Genomic DNA, 23,382 nt, shown 5'->3' on the forward strand with positions numbered 1-23,382 from the left:
GGAGCAAAGGGATCTTCCTGTGGTCATACAGCTGGTAAGGCAAAGGCAGGATCAGAACCCAGAGCTCCACACTCACAATCCAGGACATGTGCATACTCATCTCTAGGCTTCCTCATGAATACCAAAAAGTAACTATCCAGAATCTTAAGGTTGCCCTCTCTTCAGAATGTCATCTACAACAGCAGGCATGGAAGCGTATTAAAAGCAGAGGCAAGGAAGTCTGTGAAAAGCCGAGATGAGATTAAAGAAAACCAACCTGTGTCAAGACATGTTATGCTGAGCCGTGTGCTTTAGGTGGACCAGTACTTGAATCTTCATAACAAGTCAGTGGCTAGAAGGGGGATGGAAGGAGCATTTCTATGCCTAATTTTCTCTCTTCACCCTCAAAATAACTATAATTGTTAACAATTATTGAGCAATCGCTACTTGTCAGGCAGTGTGGTGACATTTATAATCTCCAATCCTAAGGTACAGAAACAAGCAGGTAAAAGTTAAATAACTTGCTATACTAGTTTCCTTAGCATACTAAATTCTTAATTCCTTGACACAACTAAGTACCAAAAACTGAGTGGATTAAAGCAACAGACATTCATTGTTTCTCAATTCTGAAGGCTGAAAGCCTGAAACTCAGATGTCTGCAGGGCAATGCTCTTCCTTGTGTTTTCCAGCTGCTGATATGTGCCAGCAATATACATATCGGCTCCCTTGGCTTGCAGATGCTTCACTCCAGTCACATGGCTGCCTTCTTTGTGTGTGTCTTCACATCTTTTTCCTCTGTGCGTATTTGTCTCTGTGTCCAAAATTCACCTTACTGATAGACACCTGTCATATTGGATTAGGGCTCACACTAATTACTTCATTTTAAATTAGTTACTTCTATAAAGACCCTAAACTCAAATGAAGTAACATTCTGCTAACTTCTTTGGTGAGAATCCTTTCGTGCAATCCTTACCACTAGCCTAAGTATATAAAGCTACTCAGTATAAGATCGATAATGTAATCCAATCTGTCTCACTTGGAAAGATGCTTTAAAACTATAACATTTGGAATGCTCATGATTATTTTAACAAGTTACACTAGAAATCTGGAAGGGAAGGGGGAGGACTGATTCTTTGGTCCACAGTTCTCACTCATACCAGATTTCCTCGATCCCAAAGACTTTTTCTTACATTTCTCATGTTTCCTAACTAAAGGGAGATGCAAAATGCTGTTTCTCAATATCTAGGTTTTTTTAAAATTATACTTTAAATTCTAGGGTACATGTGCACAACGTGCAGGTTTGTTACATATGTACACATGTGCCATGTTGGTGTGCTGCACCCAATAACTTGTCATTTACATTAGGTATATCTCCTAATGCTATCCCTCCCCTGCCCCCCCACCCCATGACAGGCCCCGGTGTGTGATGTTCCCCTTCCTGTGTCCAAGTGTTCTCATTATTCAGTTCCCACCTATGAGTGAGAACATGCGGTGTTTGGTTTTCCGTCCTTGTGATAGTTTGCTGAGAATGATGGTACCTGGCTTCATCCATGTCCCTACAAAAGACATGAAATCACCCTTTTTTATGGCTGCATAGTATTCCATGGTGTATATGCGCCACATTTTCTTTATTCAGTCTATCATTGATGGACATTTGGGTTGGTTCCAAGTCTTTGCTATTGTGAGTAGTGCCACAATGAACATACATGTGCCACCTTGAGGTGGCATCACCCCACCTGGGAAGTGCAAGGGGTCAGGGATCCCCACCACACTGTCTTCCACAATGGTTGAACTAGTTTACAGTCCCACCAGCAGTGTAAAAGTGTTCCTATTTCTCCACATCCTCTCCAGCACCTGTTGTTTCCTTTTTAATGATCACCATTCTAACTGGCATGACATGGTATCTCATTGTGGTTTTAGTTTGCATTTCTCTGATGGCCAGTGATGATGAGCATTTTTTCATGTGTCTGTTGGCTGCATAAATATCTTCTTTTGAGAAGTGTCTGTTCATATCCTTTGCCCACTTTTTGATGGGGTTGTTTGTTTTTTTCTTGTAAATTTGTTTAAGTTCTTTGTAGATTCTGGATATTAGCCCTTTGTCAGATAAGTAGATTGCAAAAACTTTCTCCCATTCTGTAGGTTTCCTGTTCACTCATGGTAGTTTCTTTTGCTGTGCAGAAGCTCTTTAGTTTAATTAGATCTCATTTGTCAATTTTGGCTTTGTTGCCATTGCTTTTGGTGTTTTAGACATGAAGTCCTTGCCCATGCCTATGTCCTGAATGGTATTGCCTAGGTTTTCTTCTAGGGTTTTTATGGTTTTAGGTCTAACGTTTAGTCTTTAATCCATCTTGAATTAATTTTTGTATAATGTGTAAGGAAGGGATCCAGTTTCAGCTTTCTCCATATGGCTAGCCAGTTTTCCCAGCACCATTTGTTAAATAGGGAATCCTTTCCCCATTTCTTGTTTGTGTCAGGTTTGTCCAAGATCAGATGGTTGTAGATGTGTGGTATTATTTCTGAGGGCTCTGTTCCGTTCCGTTGGTCTATATCTCTGCTATGGTGTCAGTACCATGCTGTTCTGGTTACTGTAGCCTTGTAGTATAGTTTGAAGTCAGGTAGTGTGATATATCCAGCTTTGTTCTTTTGGCTTAGTATTGTCTTGGCAATGCAGGCTCTGTTTTGGTGCCATATGAACTTTAAAGTAGTTTTTTCCAATTCTATGAAGAAAGTCATTGGTAGCTTGATGGGGATGGCATTGAATCTATAAATTGTCTTGGGCAGTATAGCCATTTTCACGATATTGATTCTTTGTATCCATAAGCATGGAGTGTTCTTCCATTTGTTTGTGTCCTCTTTTATTTTGTTCAGCAGTGGTTTGCAGTTCTTCTTGAAGAGGTCTTCACATCCCTTGTAAGTTGGATTTCCAGGTATTTCATTCTCTTTGAAGCAATTGTCAGTGGGAGTTCACCCATGATTTGGCTCTCTGTTTGTCTGTTATTGATGTATAAGAATGCTTGCGATTTTTGCGCATTGATTTTGTATCCTGAGATTTTGCTGAAGTTGCTTATCAGCTTAAGGAGATTTTGGGCTGAGATAATGGGGTTTTCTAAATATACAATCATGTCATCTGCAAACAGGGACAATTTGATTTCCTCTTCTCCTAATTGAATACCCTTATTTCTTTCTCCTGCCTGATTGCCCTGGCCAGAACGTCCAATACTACGTTGAATAGGAGTGGTGAGAGAGGGCATCCCTGTCTTGTGCCAGTTTTCAAAGGGAATGCTTCCAGGTTTTGCCCATTCAGTATGATATTGGCTGTGGATTTGTCACAGATAGCTCTTATTATTTTGAGATACATCCCATCAATACCTAATTTATTGAGAGTTTTTAGCATGAAGCGTTGTTGAATTTTGTCAAAGGCCTTTTCTGCATCTATTGAGATAACCATGTGGTTTTTGTCTTTGGTTCTGTTTATATGCTGGATTATGTTTATTGATTTTTGTATGTTGAACCAGCCTTGCATCCCAGGGATGAAGCCCACTTGATCATGGTGGGTAAGCTTCCTGATGTGCTGCTGGATTTGGTTTGCCAGTATTTTATTGAGGATTTTTGCATCAATGTTCATCAGGGATATTGGTCTAAAATTCTCTTTTTTTGTTGTGTCTCTGCCAGGCTTTGGTATCAGGATGATGCCGGCCTCATAAAATGAGTTAGGGAGGATTCCCTCTTTTTCTGTTGATTGGAATAGTTTCAGAAGGAATGGTACCAGCTCCTCGTTGTACCTCTGGTAGCATTTGGCTGTGAATCCGTCTGGTCCTGGACTTTTTTTTGTTGGTAGGCTATTAATTATTGCCTCAATTTCAGAGCCTGTTATTGGTCTATTCGGGGATTGAACTTCTTCCTGGTTTAGTCTTGGGAGGGTGTATGTGCCCAGGAATTGATCCATTTCTTCTAGATTTTCTAGTTATTTGCATAGAGGTTTTTATAGTAGTCTCTGATAGTAGTTAGTATTTCTGTGGGATCGGTGGTGATATTCCCTTTATCATTTTTTATTGCATCTATTTGATTCTTCTCTCTTTTTTTCTTTATTAGTCTTGCTAGCAGTCTATCAATTTTGTTGATCTTTTCAAAAATCCAACTCCTGGATTCAGTGATTTTTTTGAAGGGTTTTTTGTGTCTCTATCTCCTTCAGTTCTGCTCTGATCTTAGTTATTTCTTGCCCTCTGCTAGCTTTTGAATGTGTTTGCTCTTGCTTCTCTAGTTCTTTTAATTGTGATGTTAGGGTGTCAATTTTAGATCTTTCCTGCTTTCTCTTGTGGGCATTTAGTGCTATAAATTTCCCTCTAAACGCTGCTTTAAATGTGTCCCAGAGATTCTGGTATGTTGTGTCTTTGTTCTCATTGGGTTCAAAGAACATCTTTATTTCTGCCTTCATTTCATTATGTACCCAGTAGTCACTCAGGAGCAGGTTGTTCAGTTTCCATGTAGTTAAGCGGTTTTGAGTGAGTTTGTTAATCCTGAGTTCTAGTTTGATTGCACTGTGGTCTGGGAGTTTGTTATAATTTCTGTTCTTTTACATTTGCTGAGGAGTGCTTTACTTCCAACTATGTGGTCAATTTTGGAATAAGTGTGATATGGTGCTGAGAAGAATGTATATTCTGTTGATTTGTGGTGGAGAGTTCTGTAGATGTCTATTAGGTCCACTTGGTGCAGAGCTGAGTTCAATTCCTGGATATCCTTGTTAACTTTCTGTCTCATTGATCTGTCTAATGTTGAGAGTAGAGTTTTAAAGTCTCCCGTCATTATTGTGTGGGAGCCTAAATCTCTTTGTAGGTCTCTAAGGACTTGCTTTATGAATCTGGGTGCTCCTATATTGAGTGCATATATATTTAGGATAGTTAGCCCTTCTTGTTGAATTGATGCCTTTACCATTATTTAATGGCCTTCTTTGTCTCTTTTGATCTTTGTTGGTTTAAAGTCTGTTTTATCCGAGACTAGGATTGCAACCCCTGCCTTTTTTTATTTTCCATTTGCTTGGTAGATCTTCCTCCATCCCTTTATTTTGAGCCTATGTGTGTCTCTGCACATAAGATGGGTCTTCTGAATACGGCACACTGATGGGCCTTGATTCTTTATCCAATTTGCCAGTCTGTGTCTTTTAATTGGAGCATCTAGCCCATTTACATTTAAAGTTAATATTGTTATGTGTGAATTTGATCCTGTCATTATGATGTTAGCTGGTTATTTTGCTCATTAGTTGATGCAGTTTCTTCCTAGCCTCAATGGTCTTTACAATTTGGCATGTTTTTGCAGTGGCTCATACCAGTTGTTCCTTTCCATGTTTAGTGCTTCCTTCAGTAGCTCTTGTAGGGCAGGCCTGGTGGTGACAAAATCTCTCAGCATTTGCTTGTCTGTAAAGGATTTTATTTCTCCTTCACTTAGGAAGCTTAGTTTGGCTGGAAATGAAATTCTGGGTTGAAAATTCTTTTCTTTAAGAATGTTGAATATTGGCCCCCACTCTCTTCTGGCTTGTAGAATTTCTGCCAAGAGATCTGCTGTTAGTCTGATGGGCTTCCCTTTGTGGGTAACCCGACCTTTCTCTCTAGCTGCCCTTAACATTTTTTCCTGCATTTCAACTTTGGTGAATCTGACAATTATGTGTCTTGGTTCCAAGATGGCTGAATAGGAACAGCTGCAGTCTACAGCTTCCAGCATGAGTGACACAGAAGACAGTTGATTTCTGCATTTCCAACTGAGGTACTGGGTGCATCTCACTGGGGCTTGTTGGACAGTGGGTGTAGGACAGTGGGTGCAGCCCACTGAGCATGAGCCAAAGCAGGGCGAGGCATCACCCCACCTGGGAAGTGCAAGGGGTCAGGGAATTCCTTTTCCTAGCCAGGGGAAGCTGTGACAGATGGCACCTGGAAAATCGGGTCACTCCCACTCTAATACTGCACTTTTCCAATGGTCTTAGCAAGCAGCACACCAGGAGATTATATCCTGTGCATGGCTTGGAGGGTCCCACACCCACGGAGTCTCACTCATTGCTAGCACAGCAGTCTGAGATGAAACTGCAAGGTGTCAGTGAGGCTAGGGGACTGGCGCCCACCATTGCTGAGGCTTGAGTAGGCAAACAAAGCAGCTGGGAAACTTGAACTTGGTGGAGCCCACTGCAGCTCAAGGAGGCCTGCCTGCCTCTGTAGACTCCACCTCTTGGGGCAGGACATTGCCAAACAAAAGGCAGCAGAAACCTCTGCAGACGTAAGTGTCCCTGTCTGACAGCTGTGAAGAGAGTAGTGGTTCTCCCAGCACGGAGTTTGAGATCTGAGAATGGTCAAACTGCCTCCTCAAGTGGGTCCCTGACCCCTGTGTAGCCTAACTGGGAGGCACCCCCCAGTAGGGGCAGACTGACACCTCACACGGCCGGGTACCTTTCTGAGATGAAGCTTCCAGAGGAACAATCAGGCAGCAACATTTGCTGTTCAGCAATATTCGCTGTTCTGCAGTCTCCACTGCTGATACCCAGGCAAACAGGGTCTGGAGTGGACCTCCCACAAACTCCAACAGACCTGCTGCTGAGGGTCCTGACTGTTAGAAGGAAAACTAACAAACAGAAAGGACATCCACACCAAAACCCCATCTGTACATCACCATCATCAAAGACCAAAGGTAGATAAAACCACAAAGATAGGGAAAAAACAGAGCAGAAAAGCTTAAAATTCTAAAATTCAGAGTGCCTCTCCCCCTCCAAAGGAACACAGCTCCTCACCAGCAACAGAACAAAACTGGACGGAGAATGACTTCGACGAGTTGAGAGAAGAAGGCTTCAGACGATCAAACTTCTCCTAGCTAAAGGAGGAAGTTTGAACCCATCACAAAGAAGCTAAAAATCTTGAAAAAAGATTAGATGAATGGCTAAATAGAATAACCAGTGTAGAGAAGTCCTTAAATGACCTGATGGAGCTGAAAACCATGGCATGAGAACTACATGACAAATGCACAAGCTTCAGTAGCAGATTTGATCAACTGGAAGAAAGGGTATCAGTGATTGAAGATCAAATGAATGAAACGAAGCGAGAAGAGAAGTTTAGAGAAAAAAGAGTAAAAGGAAATGAACAAAGCCTCCAAGAAATATGGGACTATGTGAAAAGACCAAATCTACATCTGATTGGTGTACCTGAAAATGACAGGGAGAATGGAACCAAGTTGGAAAACACTCTGCATGATATTATCCAGGAGAACTTCCCCAACCTAGCAAAGCAGGCCAACATTCAAATTCAGGAAATACAGAGAACGCCACAAAGATACTCCTCAAGAAGGGCAACTCCATATCTATGTTTTTGAATGGTGTCCTGAGTTCCTTGAAAGAAATCTCTATTATAGGTTTCTTATAAATCTAATGTATTGATAAAAATATAAATAGAGGCTGGCCAAGGTCCAAGCCAGACCCAAACTAAGTGATGAGTGACACTAATGACTGTCCTCAGAGAAAAAGCATACCAGGGAGATAGTATAGTATAGTAGTTATCATAGACCTTCAGGATAGGATTGCCTGGGTTTATATCCTTACTAGTTTAGTTACAGGATATGTAAGTTTAGGCAATTAATTAACCTATGTGCCTAAGTTTTCTCATATGTAAAATATCAGTAACAATAGTACCCAATTTAGAGAACTTGAAAGGATTAAAAGGTAACTCATTAAAAAGGATTCACTTCCTAGTGCATTATAATGGCTGAATAATTTTTAACACTTATAATTATTCTGAGGGTGAGGAGATGAAAGTTGAAATGGTTATGGCTTTTCTCTCTCATTCTTTTTCTAGCTACCTCCATCCTTACAAAACACAAGTCACATGCACAGGCACAGACACAGAAACACACACAGAATATTTGCTGGCCTTATTGGTGAGATTTCTCTTCCCTACCATCTTCATCACCATCTCCAACTCTATTAGTAATTTGGGCTGGAATTAGTAATTTAATTGTAGAAGTATTGTAGAAGGAAATAAACGAGTAGTATGAAAACTCATGAGACCTCCTTGGTCACATCAAGTTCTCCATTAACATTTTGACCAGAAAGTACCATTCTAAGATGTGGGACGTGTGCCTAGTTTTTTAAAAAACTGATACTTTTATTTCCTCTGTGACCACTATTTCTTGTATATAATATATTCTTGCTCTAGCCACAAGGATCTTCTTTGTGCCTTGACATGTCTTTGTTATTACCATTCATTGTAGCATTCATTATTTGCAGGGTATTGGTCTATATTTTTCCAGCTAAAAATTAAAACTCCTGTATTTCTAAAGCCCTCTAAGCTAAAACTAGATGCATTTTAAGGAACAAATCAGCTTCATATCTGATGTATAGGCCATACAAAGGTTTACTAAACCACCCAATGTTATGACCAGAGACATTCAAACTGCAAACTAAAAAAAGAACTTGGATTTTTCATGCTGTAAATAGCTTTTTCCTCCATGTCAGAACAAAATTCCGTATTATAATAAGACTCTCACCTCCCTTGATGTCTACATTTTCTATTTGACAACATAATGGTGCAATTAGAATTTTGCAATCAGTTTCTTCTTTTGATAACAAAACCTAACCTTAGAAATTTTTTAACATCCACTTTGATAAAAGAAAAACTTCAGCCGAGTTAAATTTAAAGGAGTTTAATTGATCAATGAATAATTAGGGAATCCGGCAGCCCCCAGAATCACAGCAGATTCAGAGACTCCAGCACAGCCATTTGGATCGGAGAAGATTTATAGACAAAAAAGGGAAATTGACGTACAGAAATGGGAAGTGAGGTATAGAATGGCTGGATTGGTTACTGCTCAGCATATGCCTTATTTGAACACAGTTTGAACACTCAGCAGTGTATGAATGGTTGAAGTATGGCCGCTGGGATTTCTCAAAACTTAGCTATTGTTACAGGCACATACTCCTACGTTAGGTTTTCCATCTCATCTACTATTAAGCTAGGTTACAGTTCATCCACAAGGACTCAAATATAGAAATACAGAGTCCTTCTCAGGCCATGTTTAGTTTGTTTTAACAACTTGTTAAATAAGAAAATGTTTGTGCCACTGCTAATACTACATTACCTGGATAAAATACTCTGGAAAAGTTGAGAATCATAAGTACTAATAAGAAAAAAAAATAAGAAATAAAAATGAGAAAATAGGCCACATGTTTTCAACAGGTGTCACCTAAATCCTGAGGATCATTGATTTATTCAATTGCTTTACTTTAAGCCTAGGTTCATGGCCCAAAACCATTATGAAACATGGAATTGACATATTACTATTAATTTTACTTTGTATTTTGTTTCTATTACTTGTTTAATTCTTGAAGAATACATCTTCTAACAAAATAGTACTGGCCCAGCACATTCTGATGATAGCACAAGACCATGGAATGGCCAAAATGGAACTTAATAGTAGACTCAGGGCAGACTAAGCCTGAAAGCCACCCCCTTCAAACCTCCCCTGTTGCTCAAATGTGACTAAACAGTTTGACACTGACTCCTAGTTCCCAATCACTCTCCCAAATTGAGACTCAGTCAACAATTGGAGCACGTTCATCCTGGCACTGAGGAACATCAAAACCCAACTAGAAGATGACTGCTCAGTGATGCTTTTGAAGAAAGATCTTGATCAAAAAGGGGAAATGGGCTGGACGCAGTGACTCATGGCTCCAATCCCGGGACTTTGGGAGGCAGAAGGGGGTGGATCACTTGAGGGCAGGAGTTTGAGACCAGCCCGGCCAACATGGTGAAACCAAGTCTCTACAAAAAAATACAAAAATTAGCCGGGTGTGGTGGTGCATGCCTGTAGTCCCAGCTACTCTGGAGGCTGAGGCAGGAGAATCACTTGAACCCAGGAAGTGGAGGTTGCAGTCAGCAGAGATCGTGCCACTACACTCCAGCCTGGATGACAGTGTGAGACTGTCTCAAAAAAAAGGGGGGAGGGAGATGTAAAAATTTTCAGGATGAAAATAAAGCCACTAATATTAAAAAAGAAAAAACCCTGACAAATATAATAGAGCCAGAAAATGCCATGAAGAGAGGGTTCTCAGGCTTGTATAACAAAAATATCACAAACGACTCTGCAAATGCCACAACCTTGCACAAACGCCATCACAACCTTACACAAAAAATAGTTCTGCAAAGGCATTTGCCAGCAACTGCCTGTCCAACCTCGAACTGGCATCACCCTTACTATTGATCTTTCTAGCCAAGGATATTTCTTTCAAAACAATTATATAAACCTCCTCATTTTTTTTTCCTTTAAAAACCTTTGTCCTTTTCCTTCCTGAATGCAAACATGGTTTACTAAATCTGTTCCCTTGTTCTTTTAGAGAGTTTTTTTCTAGTTGCTATTTAGGTTGACAGATAAACATTACTTGTTTTATTTATAGCTGAGGAAATAAGACTCAGAGAATATAGTAACTTGCACCAAATCACACTGCGGGTAGGAAGTGGAGTAAGAAATGAAAGTGAAATCCATACAAAACCACAGTTCATATTCTTGGCACCATTCCACAGTGTTTCAACTGGACCATTAAATAATACATGAACACAAAATGCGCAGGCCTTAGAGAGAGTGTTACCATCATGGAAGCAGTAAGACTCATTAAAAAATTAGCGATTTGGCAGTTGGACTGCCTCGGTTCTAGTCACCAGCTAATTTTATGACTTAGGGTAACATATTTAGCCAAGTCTCATTTACATAAAATGAAGGTGATGATACCTGCCTTACAGGGTAAACATGAAGACTAAATGATAAATATGATGCATAGGGTTATGTGATGTTGTATATATATCTGTCTTTAAAACATAAATAGTAGATATAATCTCATTAGCTCTACAAATAAGAAAAACTATTTACTAAACATTTAGAGAAAATTCATATTTTAATAACACAAACAGCTTGCTAGACTACTCTTAACTTCTTACAGAATGAAAATGGGTATGTCAGCTTTCACACTTTTATACTAAAAGAACTTAATGAAACCACAGAAAAAAAAAAGCTTGAGAATACTCTTTGTCTTTAATATAAAACCAGATATTAAAAATAACATTTATACCTTTAGCATCCTTTTGAAAAAATTGCAATCTAAATGTGTGAATGTAGCTGACAACAAAAAGTTGGCACTGGTGTTTCCATAAGTGGGTTATCTGAAACTGCCTGGAGATAAGAGATAAAAAGTCCATGTGTTTTACTGAGATAAATACAGAAGATTTCCTAATTTACTGAACATAGATTTGAGATTATCACGGTTCATGCTCTGCCACGAGAAAAAAAAATGGTGCATGTGTTTTGTGTAAGGTTTTAATAGATGATTAGATTATCATGCACATCATTTTCCACTCAGCAACTGGGTCCTGAACAGAATTTACTGAAAAGAGTAGTCTGTGTTTCAGTGGGAAAATATAATTTCAATGCTATGGTTTGAATAAGTACCTTTCACAATTCGGGTGTTTTCAAAGTGATTGTAATTAGAGGTGTGGTCTTTGGGATGTGATTGGGTCATGAGGTCTCTGCCATCATGAAAGGGATTAGGTGCCCCTACAACAAAAGCTGGGCAGACAGAGTTCACCCCTTTTTATCCTTCTGCCTCCCACCACACAAGGACCCAGCTTTCCTCCCGGCAGAAGGATGCTGCATCAAGGCATCACCTTGAAAGCGAAGAGCAGCCTTCGCCACATGCTGGCCCCTTGATTTTGGACTTCCCAGCATACAAAACTGTGAGAAATAAATTTCTTTTCTTTATACATTTCTCACTCTGTGTTATTTGGTTATAGTAGTGCAAAGTAAGGCATCCATCATGTTAATAGGATGGAAAAGGTAAAGTAATTGTTACAGGCATTTTGGAATTATTTTTCTGGAGTAACCACTTTAACTACTGAGGGAAGACTGACAGAAAGGCTACACCAATGTTCCTTTTGTGTCAATGATCAAAAGAGATTGATATTCCATTGAACACATTATTTTATCAAGAAGGTTAAAACTAAACCCAAAGGACTGCTATTTTTGACTAAGGAGAAATTCTTTCAGAAGGCAATTGATTCAATATATATGGCCCTCTGAACATATGGCACTTCCATATAACCCCTTCCTCAGAATATTTTTACCTGAACTGGTTCTATATGATTTTGTATCTATTTTCATTGTTTGAAATGATGACTCCATTCCAGGTGAAGTATGGTATATCTATTGTGTAGAAAGACAAGGAAGAAAATAATGTCTATAGCTACTAAAGCATTACTGATATTTCCTGAGAATGCAATACTTACAAAGGTTGAGAAATTCACAGGTTATAAACTACATACACTTTTATAAACCCATTGAAGAAAAGCTCAATTAATTGTAAACCTTGTTGCAACATTTCTTTGGGGGAAATGGATAGATTATGTTCATTTTGCTAAACTCATTCTGCTTAAAACATTACTTTGGGGAAATATCTGTGTTCTTCGTTTCACAAATGTGAACTCATTAGCCAAGTTCAGACACAGACCCACACATTTACCTTTATGCAATTTCTTTTTCCCATAATTATGAGATTTTCTCTTGCTCTAGTAATTTTGACTGTGTGGAGAATGTATGCTGGAAAATAAACTCTGAATTGAAAGTACAGGAACCTGATTTGAAGCAGTCATACTAATTCTTCTTTCTACCTCTTGTTTACTTTATCCAGATATCTAAACTTTTAAAGTCAGCTTTTACAAAATGAATGGTACAGTCTAAATTCTATGTTCCAGATCCCAGGGATATAGAATAATGTAAGGAGAGCAAGAGAAAGGGTCAATAGTTTTGGTTTTCAGTTGGAATATGTAGAGGGAGAGAATCATTTCCAAATGGTCTCAGTCTACAGGTCAAAACTGGAAAATTTTTCAACTCATTTCCCACTCCAAAATTCCATGAAATATATATCTATTGCATTGAAGAAGAAGTTGATCCCAGTTGATTTTTGAGTTAAGCTTTTCTTGTAAATGCTATATCTTAAATATGTTCTAAATGCACTTTATTTATTTACTTACTTATTAGAGATAGGCTCTTGCTGTGCCGCCCAGGCTGGAATGCAGCAGCATAATCATAGCTCACTGCAGCCCGGAAGCTCTGGACTCAAGTGATCCTCCCACCTCAGCCTCTTGAGTCACTGGGATTACTGGTGTGAGCCACTGCACCGAGCCACTTCACATTTTTGTGTTCAGAATCTTACCATAGATGACTGGAGGCAGAGTAGTCCCCACAATACAGACTACATCATCTTAGGTGGCTACTTAAACACTGGTTTGTTGTCTCCAAGAGATGAAGGTCATTTAAATTTGAATATTAATTCTCATGCCATTTCAGATTTTTAGAATCCATCAGAAAGCAAATAATTATATGCACAGACACTTATGAGACAGTCAGTCTTATTCATTGTACCCTCACAAAAATATAGCCCATAATAAACAGAAAATTTTGTTTATTTCCTCAGCCTGGTTTGCACAAGTCTTACAGTCCTTTAAGCAATCTTGATCCATATAATCACTGTGTGACTGCTATTCTCAGGAACACTCCTGAAATTCTGGTTTTCATCCAGCACAAACATCCAGTAAAAGCTTAGTGGAAAGTTCATATATCAACTATGATCTGTAAAATTTTCCTGGTACAAAATACAGCAGGTATGGAGGTGTGTTCTCAGAACTCTCTTCAAGAGAGCCTACTTTGAGTAGCATAGTTGAATGACAGCTTCCATGTATGGCCACTTTGATCATTCACTTCAAGGCCTCACATCCTCCTGGCTGCTCCCAGCTAATGACTGAGTATAGCAGGCTGCTAGTGCTGCCCCATTTGTTTCTGAAGTGGAAACATTTGTAACTTTGACTCAAAGACTCCAAATTAGACTTGTGGAGCCTTTCTCAGAACTTTATTGCAATCGGAGGCTCCTCTTACCCAATCTTACTTTCTTCCTCTCTCATTTCTGTGGTGTGAGAACAGCATGGCAGTCCAAAGGCTCTACCTTCTAACTCTTTCTCCTTCTCCCGTTGTCATTCACAGGAGTTGTCTAAATCTCGATCACTATTTACTGTTATTATTTGGTGATAAATCTCTTTTAATAAATCTCTTGCACACTTAATATGTCTTGGCATCTACATCTCAGAGGGCCCAAGCCAACACAGAAAGTGAGCATTGAGAGCTTTTATTCTATTCAGGAGAATTTCTTCAGTTCGACAATATTACATGACTAGTTGTAAATATAAAATACTCAAAAAATATGTGGTCTGAAGTTCAAGTGTCTTTCCTCAAGGAAAGCATTAAGAGTAAAGACATTCATTTATTCTCTCATGTATTAATCCCTTCATTCAATCAATAAAATGGTCATTAAAACAGACACGGCTCACACACAGCGGACGAAGTGCTGTACCAGAATAAGATGGTCTTAGTCATCATAAAGCTTACAGTCTAATGTAGCAAGTCTTAAATATTTTTTGTTGTTGTTTAGGGGCCTCTTTGGGTTTGATAAACGCTAAGGACATGGTCCCCAGAAAATTCATATGCACATATGCATATAAGAACATTCTGAAGCTGGGCACAGTGGCTCATGCTTATAATCCCAGCACTTTGGGAGGCTGAGGCAGGAGGATCACTTGAAGCCAGGAGTTCAATACCAGCCTGGGCAACAAAGCAAGACCACATTTGTACAAATTGTGTTTTAAAAAACAAGCCTGGTATAGCAGTGTGCACCTGTAGTCCCAGCTACTTAGGAGGCTGATGAGAGAGGATCACTTGAGCCAAGGACGTTGATGCTGCAGCGAGCTATGATCGTGGGAGTGCACTCCAGCCTGGGTGACACAGCGAGATCCTGTCTCAAGAAAAGAACATTCTGTGTAAATACTGGAGATTTCATGAACATAATTCTAACAGCTTGAGTTCCTGGCTCATGTGGGAATCTGGCTCTAGTAACTACATTCCTGCCATGTTCTTCCATATCCAGGTTCCTACTTTCGGCACCTTTACTATAATCCAGATTCCTCAATCGAGCATAGTCTTTTCTTCCTTCCTATAGAGACTGGAAAACAATCTCTGGAATAGAGTCTGGCTTCTCCAGAATTGTTATTTTGCTTTCTGAGATTTCTCTTCATGACCGAAAGGCATCATTTTTCAACTGTGTAATTCCAGCAGCCTCCTAGCCCTTCTCTCCAATATCTCCTTATTCTGTTCTGTCATATTCTAAAACCAGATTCTCTTAATATTCATGAAGCACAGATTTGCAGATGACCCTTCTGTTATCAATCAGATTCTCCTGTTCTCTTGCCCATGGAAGAAGGCACATTGAACTCAATCATTATAAATATCCTCTACATAAACTCCATGTTCCCAAGAAAGTCTAGTCTTTGCTTGTCATTGAAGACAATGCTCATTTTCTTGCCTCAGTGGTTTCTGTCAACTAAAATGCTTTCTATCCCCTTTTACGATTATCTCTGTCCAGGTGTTAAGGCCTGAATAAAATGCCCACTCTTCCATGGTATACAAGCAAGGGAAGTAATACGAGTTGAAATAAAAGTGGTTACATGGGAATGGAAAGTAAAGAATTCATGTAAGACCTATTTTAAAGGTAGAAGTAAAAGTACTTAGTTTCTGATTTTAAATATGAGGATAATATTAAATATTAGTAAAAACTACCAATTTGTAGCACTTACCCTGTATCTACCTCTACAAATTGTGTTCTTCATGAATTAGTTATTTTATATAAATATCCTGGACAGGAAGTTGCTATTATTATCCTAGTACATAGATGAGAAAATAGATCCTTACAGATGTTAGTAAACTATTTAAGGTTTCATAGCTTCCAGAGTAAAGTTGACATTTTAATTCAGGTATGTCTAACCTATATTACGGTCTTAACCATGAAGACATGACTTGGAGGCTTGTAGCCTGAGGGAATTGGTAAAAAATTGTGAGAGAAATAAGCAAAACAATTTTTCTTTTTAAAACATTTAACTTTGAAACATTTAAATAATATGTAGAAGGAGACATTCACCAGATAATTGCAATCAGAGAAATGGAATTTGGGAAAGCAATAATTAATACAGGTATTGATGGAGATTCCCAAAACAATTGAAACAAAAACAAAAATTGACAAATGGGACGTAATTATGGACCTTCTGCATAGAAAAAATCAGCTATCAACAGAGTAAACAGGCAACCTACAGAATGGGAGAAAATATTTGCAAAATATGTATCTAACTAAGGTCTAACAGCCAGAATCTATAAGGGACATAAACAAATAAGCAAGCAAAGAAATAAAACAAACCAAAAAAATAAAAAATGGGCAGAGGATATGAACAGACACTTCTCAAATGAAGATATATACACCATCAACAAGCATATGAGAAAATGTTCAATGTTACTCATCATTAGATAAATGTAAACCAAAACCACAATGAGATACCATCTTACACCAGTCGGAATGACTATTACTAACTAGAAAATAACATTCTGGTGAGGCTGCAGAGAGAAGAGAGAGCTTATACACTTCAGGTGGGAATGTAAATTAGTTCAGCCACTGTGGGAAGCAGTTTGGAGATATCTCAAAGAACTTGAAACAGAACTACCATTCAACCCAAAAATCTCATTACTGGGTAAATACCCAAAAGAATATAAATCATTCTACCATAAAGGCACATGCACATGTATGTTCATTGCAGCACTATTCATAATAGCAGACATGGAGTCAACCTAGATGCCCATCAACAGTGGACTAGATAAAGAAGATGTGGTACAGATACACTATGGACTACTAGGAAGCCATAAAAAAAGAATGAAATTGTGTACTTTGTAGCAACGTGGATGGAAATGGAGGCCATTATCCCAAGCAAATTGGCGCAGGAACAGAAAGCCAAATACTGCATGTTCTCACTTATAAGTCGGAGCTAATCATGGAGTACACATGAAACACAAAACAGGGCACAATAGACACCAAGGCCTGCTTGAGAGTGGAGGGTAGGAAAAAGTTGAGGTTAGAAAAACTGCCAACAGGTACTATGCTCATCTCCTGAATGATGAAATAATCTGTACACCAAACCCCCATGACACACAATTTACCCATGTTACAAACCTGCAAATGCATCCCCTGCACCTAAAATAAAAGTTGGAAAGAAAAAAAAAAGTTATTTACTTGAAATGAAAGATAAAGTTCTAAGAGTAGGTGCAGTAACAAATGAGAGAACAATGAAGAAAAGAGAAGGAGGCCAAAGGCTAATATTCTGGAAAAACTTCCACGAATAATGATGAGGAAAAAATGGAGAAGGAATACAGGAGAATTTCATGACAGATTCTGGGGCCAATAATGTCATAATATGGAAGTATGTTGTAATATGGAAATGGTAATATGTTCCAATATGGAAAATAATTCGATGATCTAAGGTCAGAATATCTTGGAGGTCCCTGAACAAGAGTTACAGTGGAGCAGTAGCAGTTAAAGCCAGATGGGAAGAGATTAAGGAGTTATATACAGTAATACCCGGCTTGATGATGAGGATATGTTCTGAGAAATGAGTCACTAGGTTATTTTGTCATTGTATGAGCATCACAGAATATACTTACAGAAACCTGGATGGTATAGCCTACTACACACTTAGGCTACATGGTATAGCCTGTTGCTCCTAAGCTGCAAACAGACACAGCATGTTAGTGTACTGAATACTGTAGGTGATTGTAACACAATGGTCAGTACTTTTGTATCTAAACATATCTAAAAATAGAAAAGGTACAAGAAAAATACAAGATGAAAAATGTGCACCTGCATGTGGCACTTACCATAAATGGAGCTTGCAGGACTGGATGATGTTCTGAGTGAGTGAATGGTGAGCGACTGTGAGGCCTAGGACATTACTGTACACTACTGTAGATTTTATAATCACTGTACATTTAGGCTACACTACATTTACTTTAAAAATTTCTTTAGTGATACATTAACCTGCACTTACGGTAAATTTTTACCTTTATAAACTTTTTAAAACTTTTTTTGACTCTTTTCTAATAACAGTTAGCTTAAAACACAAATACAGTGTACAGTTGTGAATGTGTTTTGTTCTTTATCTTCTTATTCTAGAAGCTCATTCTATTTTTACTTTTGATTTTTTTCTTTTTAAACTTTATTGTCAAAAATTAAGACATAAACACACACATTAGCCTCGGCCTATACAGGATCACAATCATCAATATCGCTGTCTTCCACCTCCACATGTTGTCCCACTGGGAGGTCTTCAGGGGCAATAACATACATAGAGCTGTCATCTCCTATGATGACAATGCTTTCTTCCGGAATTCCTCCTGAAGGACCTGCCTGAGGCTGTTTTACAATTAATTTTTATAAGTAGAAGGAATACCCTCTAAAATAATGATAAAATATATAGCATAGTAAAAACATAAATCAGTAACATACTCATTTATTATTATCAGGTACCTTTATATGACTGGCAGCATAGCAGGTGTGTTCACACCAGCACCGCCACAAACACATGAGTAATGTATTAAACCATGCCATTACAATGACTACAATGTCACAGGGCAACAGGAATTTTTTAACATCATTATATTATCATGGGACCACCATTGTATGTGCAGTCTGTCATTGGCTGAAACGTGGTTATATGGAACGTGACTGTAGATGATTTGACTTTTGTCAGAGAAGGAAGTTTTTGCTTCATGTGGACTGTTTATTGGAAAAACGCCTCTTTATGTGTCTTTAAGTAATATCTACTCCCTCTCTGAACTGTGTCCCCCATTCTAAGAGAACTTTCCATGTACTGGGATGCATCCATGTCTTCACAACCATCTTTCCTGCTCATTGAGTAAAACAGCACATTCTTCCGGGACAGGATTGATCTTTTCCAATTGAATTACACAGGCTTGAAGTTGTCACTAGTTGGTGTCCAAATGACTATTATTCTACCGAAAAATGTTGTTCTACCACTGTAATTTGGTAATTCCAGTACTTGAAGGTCATTGTGACTATATATACACTAGATTGCAAAGTATTTGAGGACGGGGACAATGTAATATTATCTCAATACCCATTAACCAATATAACTGTCACAAACACAGACACACATACACACACACACACACACACACACACACACACACACCCCTTCACCTCCAGTACCAAACAGAATACATCCACTAGGCATTAAACATCATTATTGAATGAATTTATAAATGAATAAGAAGATGAATGAATGAAGAACTTGCTAAGTGACAAAGATAAATAAATACATTTGTAGAGACATAAAGAGAAATTATATTTAATGTAGCAATGCTATCTAATTAGTACATAGGCTACAGGGATACCTAAAATAAAACGGTTTTCTAAAGATGAACCCTCTATGGTGAAATGTGCTACTTTATATAGTATAAGTATCCAAATAAAGTTTCCATCGGTATAGTGCAGTGTAGTCTTTCCTTGGCAGTATATTTATCTATACAATCTCTAAGCTACAAACTACTTTACACACTTTTTAAAAATTATCTTTCACTGGATTAAAAATGGAAACTCTCTGAATTGATATATGTTCTTGACATTATTCTCTTCTTTGGATAATAGCCTTTGTACATCTCATTTATGGTAAAATCAATTTCACAAAGGATTATTGGGTTGTGTCAGCCAGAATAAGCTAGGTTAGGTTTTGGTAACAAACTCTAAATCTCAGTGGCCTAAAACAGCAAAGATTTGTTTCTCACTCACGTTACATGTCCATCTAGGGCTCTGCTCCTGTGATCTTTAATAAGGAACTCAGGCAAGTGGGCTCTATTATCAGGTACATCCCACTAACAGGAAAAGGCACACAGCAAGTCATCCAGGAGCTCTTCACCAGGAGGTGACATGTACTACCGCCACACAGGAATTTTTGACCAAAGCAAGAGTTATCTCATTAGGCAGGAGATATTTCTGCTTCATTTTATATTTTAGAACATTATATTAAAATGAGCTATTTAAAAACTGTCAGTCACCCAGCTGGTGTTCTTTGCTTCCTTAATGCATGGAATATTTTTGGCAAAAAGTAATTTTTTTCTGGCAGCAGCAGGAAAAAAAAATCCCTCCTATACCTATTCAGATAGCTAGTATAACATTTACAAAAAAACCCCCAAACAAACAGAAAATAAAAAGTTGGCAAGGATATGGAGAAATTATTACCCTTAGACCTTCTCGGTGGAAATGTAAAATGGTGCAGTCACTATGATAAAACGTATAGCGGTTTCTCAAAACCTTAAACATAGCATTACTAAATGATCCAGTAGTTCCACTTTTGGCACACACTACCAAGATTTTAAACCAGGGACTTAAACAGATATTTGTACATCAAAATTTATAGCAACGTTATTCACAATAGCCAAAAAGGTAGAAATAACTCAAATGCCCATAATGGATGAGTGGATAAACAAAATGTGTTGTATACATACAATAGAAATCATTCAGTCTTAAAAAGGAAGAAAATTCGGATGCATGCTACAACCTGGATGAACTCTGAAGATATTATGTTGAGCAAAATAAGTTGGACACAAAACAACAAATATTGTGTAATTCTGCTTATATGAGATGAGTAGAATAGTCAAATTCATAGAGACAGAAACTAGAATAAAAATGATTACAAAGGCCTGGGGGAAGGAAGGGAATGAGGAGTTAGGATTTAATGGGTACAGAATTTCAGTTTGGAATAGTGAAAAATTTCTGGATACAGTTAGTGCTGTTGGTTGCACAACAATATGAAAATACTTAATGCCACTGAATTATACACTTTAAAAATCGTAAATTTTATGTTCTGTATATGTTATTGCAATAAAAGTGAAAAATTGAGGACAGGAATTTCTCCTGCTTTTTCTCTGGCCATTTTCTAGGGCCATTAGTAGAAATATTTTGTTTCTACATGTATCTGAATTCTGGCCTCCAATAAATGAGACAGACTCAATAATTTGCTCCTTGGATACCATTAATAATTCATAGCATACGAAAGACCCGAGAGAGAGATTGGTTCTGGTTCATGCTAGCTGGAATAAACGAGATCCCAACATTAAAAAGATATGAGTTTATTCCCAAAATCATGAAACAGATCATACCATTTACACCAACATACTCACGGAATGAGGGTTTTATTTCCCAACAATTCTCCCTAAAACAACCTCACTATATATGATACATGATGTGTGTGTGTGTGTGTGTGTGTGTGTGTGTGTGTGTGTGTGTGTCTTTTACAAACTTTCAAAGTTAGACTGCAGAATTAGCAAATCTAGGACTACAGGCCTAGTGACCAAACATCTATGCATTGTTTACTCCATGCCAGAGTCAGCACCAAACACCACACGAGATGAAACATAAGATGCATAAACACAACCCTTGCCTTTGAAGAACATTTGCACTAATGGCAGAGATGGATGAGTAAATAATTCATAATAAAAGATGTCTTTGGTGTTGTGGCAGGCCAATTAATTCTGCATGGAAGGGTCAGAAACAGCTACACTGATAACTTGAGGAATGTTTAAAAGGGCAAATGGGAATTGGTCAAATGAAAAATGGCAGATGAGATGAAGTGAGTTGTGTTGGCATTACTAGCAGAGGGAACGGTACTAGGAAAGACTGGAAGACCTTGAAATGCACTGCATCCCTCCGAGACAACAAGTCTTCAGCTGTGATTATAAATGGAGAACCTGGTGAAGGTGGCCTGAGATCAATCCAAAAGCAAATCAAGGCCGCAGTGTGAAGGTCCTGGAGCAATATGGAATCCTTATGATAATCTAGTTTTTGAAATATCCGTGTTGTTCCTCATAAACATCTATGATCTCTGCTCTTTAGATGTATTAAAGATTTAGAAAAATATCCATAAATCTGCACGTCCTTATGATAGCTGAAATACAATACTCCCTGAGTTATTGCCAAAATATGTGAAAAATAAAAATAGGCTGTATTTATATGCCACATACATATATTTAAAATGTAAGCCATTTTCTTAAACAAAGAGATGTCTATTTTTCTTAAATATAGAGAGGCCACAAAAGTTTATGTGAAAAAAAAAATATGTATGTAAACAATGAATTCAACACTTAAATTTCATTCTGTGAAGTCCAAAGGGAATGGCCTGGCAAGATCAAACTCAGATGACCCCAACTTACAAAAATAAGCCCTATGCTATATGGACCTAAAAATCTCCACCATCAGGAATTTACACGGTGGAAACTAAATCTCAAACTAAACCTCAACCCCAAATCATCCTCTCCTGAAGTTACCAAATTCCTGTCTCCTGACCACATTTACCACTGAGTTACTGTTGAGTCCAGTGCTGTTTCAGTTGCTAAGGTTACGTTGCCTGGCTCTTAAAATATTAACTATAATCCTAAAAAAAAAAACAACGTTGTGATCAAAATAGCTGGCTGGCTCTACTGCTTTATATACAGTCTATTCTGCTAAGGAAACCTAAACTAGGTGTGATAAATTTATTAGAATAGTGGAAAAATTAAAAGAAATACTGGGTGATGCTGATCAGCAAAGGAGACATTCTGTAAACATTTTGTAACAGCAATCCACAAATTAATGGTTCTACTATGTCTTCCAAATACTCCCAGCAACAAAATTTCCCTTTGAAATTAAATGTTAACAATAACAGCAATATTTTTAAATAAAAAGAAAATTTTAACATAAATTTGCTGCATTAAATGTCTTGTTTTATTAAAAAGCAGACATAAAATTTTATACATGTGATATTTATTTAGATATTTAGGTTCTTTGAAATATTTTTTCTTTAATAACCAAAAAGTGCCTGTGATTGAGAAATCAGATGTTAAGCACATTTCAAAGGGTGAAACTTAACTGCCACTTATAAGGGCAGTACAAAGAAAAGTTTGCTTATAAGTAGCTTCTATAAAAATGTGTACCTGAATATTTCTCTCAAGGACTTGCAAATTATTACAATGGAATCTTTCAGCCATAATGTCTTATCTGACAATAAGTATTTCAAAAGTTTTTATCTAAGTGACATTGGAATGGAATTGCTATAACTTAGTTTTCTGTTTACAACAGGTGCTGTACGAGTGAGCTGTGGCTGCCATAGCAAGACATCATAGATTGGATGGCTTAAACAACATAAATTTATTTTTTCACAGTTCTGGAGGCCAGAAATCCCCAATAAAGATACTGACTGATTAGGTGAGGGCTTTATTTCTGCTGACAGACAACCACCTTCTTGTTGAGTTTTTATACGGTCTTTTCTCTGTGGCTCATAGAGAGAGACAGAGAGAGCTCTGTGTTTTTTCCTCTTCTTGTTAGGACACCAGCCCTGTATCACTAAGGCTCCATCCTGATGATTCCACTTAGCCAGTAACTATGGGAATTAGGGCTTCAACATACAAATGTAGAGA

General features: G+C 38.0%; 1 long non-coding RNA gene across 2 annotated transcripts in view; it reads left to right on the forward strand.

Annotated features, from left to right (window-relative positions):
* The window catches only part of LOC129532984 (uncharacterized), a 472,085-nt gene extending 448,918 nt beyond the window's left edge, over positions 1–23,167 (forward strand). Inside the window, exon 5 of one of the 2 annotated variants that reach the window (XR_010133199.1) lies at positions 23,045–23,167. This is a non-coding gene — a long non-coding RNA (uncharacterized lncRNA). Of the gene's footprint in view, positions 1–21,314; positions 21,380–23,044 lie in introns of those variants that run through there. The other variant, XR_010133200.1, reaches the window with a different exon arrangement.
* Positions 23,168–23,382: the final 215 nt, after the last annotated feature.

The sequence above is a fragment of the Gorilla gorilla genome, chromosome 3 (genome assembly GCF_029281585.2).
Source record: "Gorilla gorilla gorilla isolate KB3781 chromosome 3, NHGRI_mGorGor1-v2.1_pri, whole genome shotgun sequence".
Taxonomy (NCBI): Eukaryota; Metazoa; Chordata; class Mammalia; order Primates; family Hominidae; genus Gorilla; species Gorilla gorilla.